The sequence below is a fragment of the Guyanagaster necrorhizus genome (genome assembly GCF_019112545.1).
Source record: "Guyanagaster necrorhizus MCA 3950 unplaced genomic scaffold BT62scaffold_14, whole genome shotgun sequence".
Lineage (NCBI taxonomy): Eukaryota > Fungi > Basidiomycota > Agaricomycetes > Agaricales > Physalacriaceae > Guyanagaster > Guyanagaster necrorhizus.
This window is the reverse complement of record NW_025064893.1, coordinates 644,689-650,688: the sequence shown is the minus strand read 5'-3', so window position 1 is coordinate 650,688 and position 6,000 is coordinate 644,689.

Sequence of the window (6,000 nt, the reverse complement as noted above, 5' to 3'; positions counted from 1 at the left end):
CCTTTTAAAAGGAAGGGGTTTCCATCCAAGCATTGGTCTGATGTTTAGTATATGCACCTTCAGATTGAGAGGCAACATCAGATTCAAGGATTCCCCTCTAGGGAGACCAGCCCAATCCATCAGGGGCCCCAGAAAGGAATGTAAGGACCCATCATCAGCGATGGGGCTTCTTGGCATCAGCAGTCCTTCCTTTCATATGATCTGCCTATCTTTGATTGTCCACCCTTGTACCATTGCTTCAGGGTCATCCTTCTTGACATCAGTCGGGACTGATCTGCTTTCTTCAGCTTCATCTGGCAGCGGTTGTCCCTCCAGTAATCAGCTTTCTCTGCCAGTCCAGGGGTTTAGGTGATAGGTCCTCGGCTGTCCATAAGATCGAGTTAGCTGAGATGCCATGCTATGGATGGCCAATGTGGCAAGTGAGTATCTTGATGTGGCCATATTTGCCAATTGAATTGATGGCATAGTCTATCCAGTTGACTTAGCCAGCATTACACTTGGCATCCAAGGCTTTAGTGCCTCTCTCTTGCCAAATCTTGGCCAGTATGGCAGCATCACCATCATCTGATAATGTAAGAAGTGCTGATTGAAATTAAAAATCACACACTCAGTTGTGGCATACTGTATAATTTCTTCCCATTCAACAGGATCGGTGGTGGTATACCTTTGTCTCAGGGGTGACCATAGCCAGAGATCATCCCTCCATAATTCAGCTACCTGTTCTTGGTATAGCCGAATAAACTCCTCTTCCCACACCTCTCATTTTTGCCACTTCTTCTCTTGTTCTTGGTGTATTATTGTACTAACGATACTCCCCCATTCAAGGATGGGGTCCACTGCTCAGCCCTCTTGGTCCTCCTTCTTGGCCTCATCATCCCCTTCAACCCCCTTGTCGGTGGTCCCCTTGAGAAGGAAACTGTCTTGCTGGTCGAAGGTTCATAGGTCAGGGCTGAGTACTTGACTCAGCGTCGTCAGGACCGGATTGAGGAGAAGGCTCCCAGTTGGGCTGCTCTTCCTCTCCTTCTGCTGATGGCACCACTGCTCTGCAATACTGGCGGAAGTTTCTATAGAACCAGAGGTGAAGGAAGAGATCGGCAATTGGCCTGTCAAGGACCCTTTTGAGGTCCCCAGTGGGATCAATATGTTCATTGTCACCTCTGATTGTCCCAAACTCTGGTGGTATCCTATTTCTCCAGATGGGAATATCGTCAGTTTCGGCGACGGTGTCTGTCCCATATGATAACGGGCAGTTGTCATCGAAGAGTGTTGGCTCTCTGTGGTAGTAGTCATTGGCTCAGACGACTCTAGCAGCTGGCCTTGCCCAGGGATCAGGTTCACTGGTGGGAGTGGCCAGTTCTCTGAATGGAGTGTCAGGAGTGCCAACTGTGGTATTGAGGTACTAGGTGAGAGACTGAGGGGTTGGCCATATTGGGTTTGGTACCACTGGACCATGCCTTGATAGGCATGGGGCTCTTCCTTGTTTCAGTCTACTGGCAGCTCTTGATGCTGCTTGCCAGTATTGGACCTCGTCCCTGTTGGTGTCATCAAAGAAGGGGTCAGGACTACTGACTCTTGTTCTCCTTCTGCTACTTCTTGTTGATGAGGCATTTCGGGATTGATGCCTGTCAGTACTTCTGGTCCTTGAAGCCATCCGAACGGCATCCAAGAAGTCTCAGGCCTAGCACCCAATTCCAGACTGGGCGACAGTAGTTCTTGATGCAGTGATGCTGCACTCGGAGGAGAGGATGGGGGTGTCAGGTTGGGTTCATCGAAACCCTGTAGCCTAAGGGTTTCCAGGGTCTCAGATGATTGCCGATGGCAGTCTTGGGGGATATTCGTGTTGCTGCCACTGCTCCTTCTCCCTAGAACATTCTTCAGTCAAGTGCCCAGGCTCGTCTTCTGTTTCTTCAGAGTGTTGGATGGAGTTTCAGACAGAGGTAGGGATGTTATGGAGGGGGAGGTCTGGTGTGACATTTCAGAGAATTGTGCAAATGCATTGAAATTCTTAGTAGTGTCGAATGGCCCAGGCGGTAATGGATTGGCATTTATAGCACAGCTGTATGATCACCAACAAACTGATCAAGGTTCCAATGATAGAAGCCAAGAGTTCGAAGAACTCATAAGTAAAGTTTGGATCAGATGGATTTAGAGCAGGGGGCATTTGGTTTCTCAGCACTGTTGGGCCTGAGAAAGGGAAGCAAGAAGTCTTGAACTAATTGTTAAGCCTAAATTCCACGTGACTAGAGACATATGATAAACTGACAGAACCTCACACTTTGGATTATACTATCAGAGTCCACTTGTGTGTGACTAGCATTGTGTTGTCAAGGCATTGCAGTTCGCTCGAGATAAGATGGTGAAGTAAAACTTTAGTTCAAGACTAGAGTATTACAGTGAGAACTAAGCTACTTAAATACTGTTCCATTATCTGGCTATTAATATCCATTCACAAAAGATATTGTCTGCTGTAGAGCTGTTACCCCTGCTGTTGCCAGGCTCTCCACAAAAGTTATTGTCTTGCTGTTGTGCTGTTACTGCTGCGCCACAGTTGAAGGACAAATAGGACATTGTCTCTTTCTTCACAGCACATAGCATCACGATAGGAGAGTGACTGACTTGGGTGCTGAGCTAAGCATTCCCACAGTCTTAAGCACTGGCCTAAGCACCCTGACTAAGCAGAGATAGGGGTCATTTCCAAGGAGAAAGAGAAGAAAATCAGGAAAAAATAGGAAAAATCGTAACACTGGTGAGTTTGTTAACCCAAAGAACATCACCATGAGTTTAAATAGTCTCCAAATCATTCAGAAGACTGCCTTTCACTCATTGCCTTCCTTGATCCTCACATTATTATACTCCCATCTGATGTCTAATTTAGTGTAGTACTTGCCCCTTGCAACTTGTTCATCAGTTCAGTTCAGAGATTAAAGGAAGTGAGTAATAATTCTTGATCATTATTTTATTTAGCTTCTGATAATCTTATACTGATCAGAGCTTGCCATCCTTCTTTTTGATGAAGAAGAATGGGGAGGCCATCAGGAATTTCAAAGGTCTGATGCATCCACTGGAAAGGTTTTTATCCAAGAACTTGTCAAGTTCTTATTGTTCAAGGTTTTCTAATAGGTATGTTTTGCAATCCAAATTGGCATTGGCATTCAGGATTAGCTCAATCCCATGATCCCATGGCTTTGGTTTTGGCAGCTCATCAAAGCTTTCTTTGCTAAACAGATCTCAGTAATCTCAGACCCATTCAGATACTATCTCTTCAAAAGACTTCTCTTCTTTTTCTGCATTGGCTCTAGCTGCTAGATCATTGGCATGATATATGATCTAGATATGGATTGCCTTCTCCAGATCTACAGTGAGGATTGTCTCTCCATCTCCTCATTCTACCAATCCTCAGGATCCTTATTAGGTAACCCAAAGGAGATCTTTCAACAGTGACATCTCATGAATGTGATTTATCTGGTCTTTCAGTTGACCAGTAAGTTGTGATATATTAATCAGTCATGTCCTAGGAATATTTCTTTTGTGCCCAACTCAGTTATAGCCAAATCAATTCTTTTAGAGTGGTTACCAATAGCTAGTTATAGCTCAATAAACTCAGTGATCAAGCTGACTTAGTTCTTAGTATCATCTGCATTATACACTGGGATAGAAGCTATCATTGCTCTAGTAGAAAGTTTGTGCTTGTTGATGAAAGCTCAATTAATAGAACTTCTAATGCATCCACTGTTGATCAGAGCTATTACTGCATGACTGGTTTAGTTGGTAAGAGTTTTGATTTGAGCCTTTGTGGTTAGATCCTGTTCCAGAGTCTTGATTCATTGCACATATCTCTGAGGTCCTCAGAGTTCATCAAGCCATTCTAGAGCTCAATATTGCTTCATCTTCTGCATTCCTTCAATCATTTCATCTATTACTTCTTCAGCCTGGATCTTATATACTCAATTTTTGAGTACTGCCTTTGCTGCTTCTTCAGTTGCAGCATCCTTAATGGCTCACCAAATCCATTCAGTTTCAAATGGCTTGAGCCATTTAACAGGGGTCTCTCTCTCTGTTCAGCTTATAGGTGTTTGAGTTTTTGGAGTTGGCAATTTCTTAGTGTATATAGTAGTTGAAGTTCAGAGTATATTCAAATGCATATATAAGTTAGACATAGTCATTCCTACAAAAGTGCTATTAGTCTGTCCCACAGCTATTGCTGACACACTGTTTAGTTCTTTAGCCAATCCAGTAGAATCATTCTCTGGTTAGCCCCATCTTTTACCTCTTTCACCTTCATGTCCTTGCTGAGCTCTTCTTTCTCCTTCTGTAGTTTGGCAATTTGCACTCATATGTCTTCACAGGTTTGCTTCTTCTTTGGACAATCCCACAACAAATGCCCTTTCTGTCCATAATTAAAACATTTCCCTTCTTTCTTCAGCCAGTCTATATTCATCAGCTTCTCACTTCCTATATATGTCATTCCTGTCTCAGTCTTTTGGGTTTCATAGGAGGAGGTGCTGGTTGATGAAGCACTTAGTCTAGTGGTGCCAGTCTGATTACTGGATTTTAAGTTTGGCAGCTAGTTTAGTTTATGGTACTCCTGCAAATTAGACTGCTCCATCTTTTGTCACTGCCTTTCTTTGTATATCTTGATGATTCATTCCTTTCATGCATCATAGCCTTTTGGGATGTTTATTCCAATATCCAAAACTATCTTGATATAGAATAGTGGGACTCCTCATTTGAATGCTTCTACTATTTGTCTGTTATCAGCTATGTCATCTCTGATTTCAGCCAGCTTGGTGAATCATTCAAGTTCATCAAAGTATTCTATAGCCAGCTTATCACCCATCTTGTATGGCAGAGTCAATAAACTTGTCATTGAGCATTTGCTTAAAGACCAGCCAGGACATCAGTCAGTAGTGCTGTTTGGTCATAGAATAAAAGTTGAGAAAAATGAGAATCCATCATGTTTTAGCTTTATCCTCAAGGTAAGAGAAGGCAAAGACAACTTTATTCATGTTGGTCTCAAGATAGGCAATATAGACCTCAAAGTATTGCTTGCAGTCTATCAAAAATCAATCAATATTATTGGATGTGCTCTTGAAAGAGCAGGACTTTTAACTTCCTTCAGCCTTATCAGAAGACAGTTGTCTCTTCAGAAGTCAGCTTCTCCTGTTAGTCCAAGGGTTTTGGAATCTGGTGAGCCTTGTTGTTGGCTGGAGTCAGGATCAAGCAAGCTGAGTTGCCAATGTTCAGACTGAGGAAGTAGAGTATGAATACCAGCTACTGGTGGTTCAAATGGATGGTGCTATGTAAATAGCATGTTTTGGAGTTACTGAAGGGGTTTACAGCATCAGTTGGATGTTGTATTTGGACTGATATACTAAGAGTCCTCTGAGTTGGTCTTTTGGATGCCTCCTTTTATAAGTTAAAATAGCATGTTTAGTGACAGAATATTATAAAATATCTCACTATTCCATATCATCTTCATAAATATACTTCCTTCCCATGTCTAATACTAACTATTTGGCATCTTGCTATAGGAATGTCATGCTCTCCTGATATAGTTCCAAAAACTCTTTTTCTCTGTTCTGCTGTATTGCTTCTTCCAGAGCCTTATCATCTGTCTCCTCCTTTGCATATTTCATGAATTTTCTCCATTTAAGAAAAGCATTCTTGTTGCTCTCTTCATCCTCAGCCTTGTCATCTCCCTTATCCTTGCTGTCCTTGGTGAGAGAGCTCTTGGGCTGGTCATAAATAGATGGGGCAGGAGCTTTGATGGTTACTGGCAAGCTGATCATTATTTCTTGCACTTGGCCTAGCCTCATTATCATCAGTCCAAGGAGAAGACTGCCCAAGAGGTCAGCCAGTGCTAATCTCAATGTCTTCTTAATGGCTGCCATGCACTCTCTGCTCCTCCAGCTTTCAGTGATAGAGGCAGAAGTTTCAGTAATATTAGAGGTTAAGAAAGAGTGCTGCAACTCTTTCTTTCAGAAACCTCTAGAGGCTGTG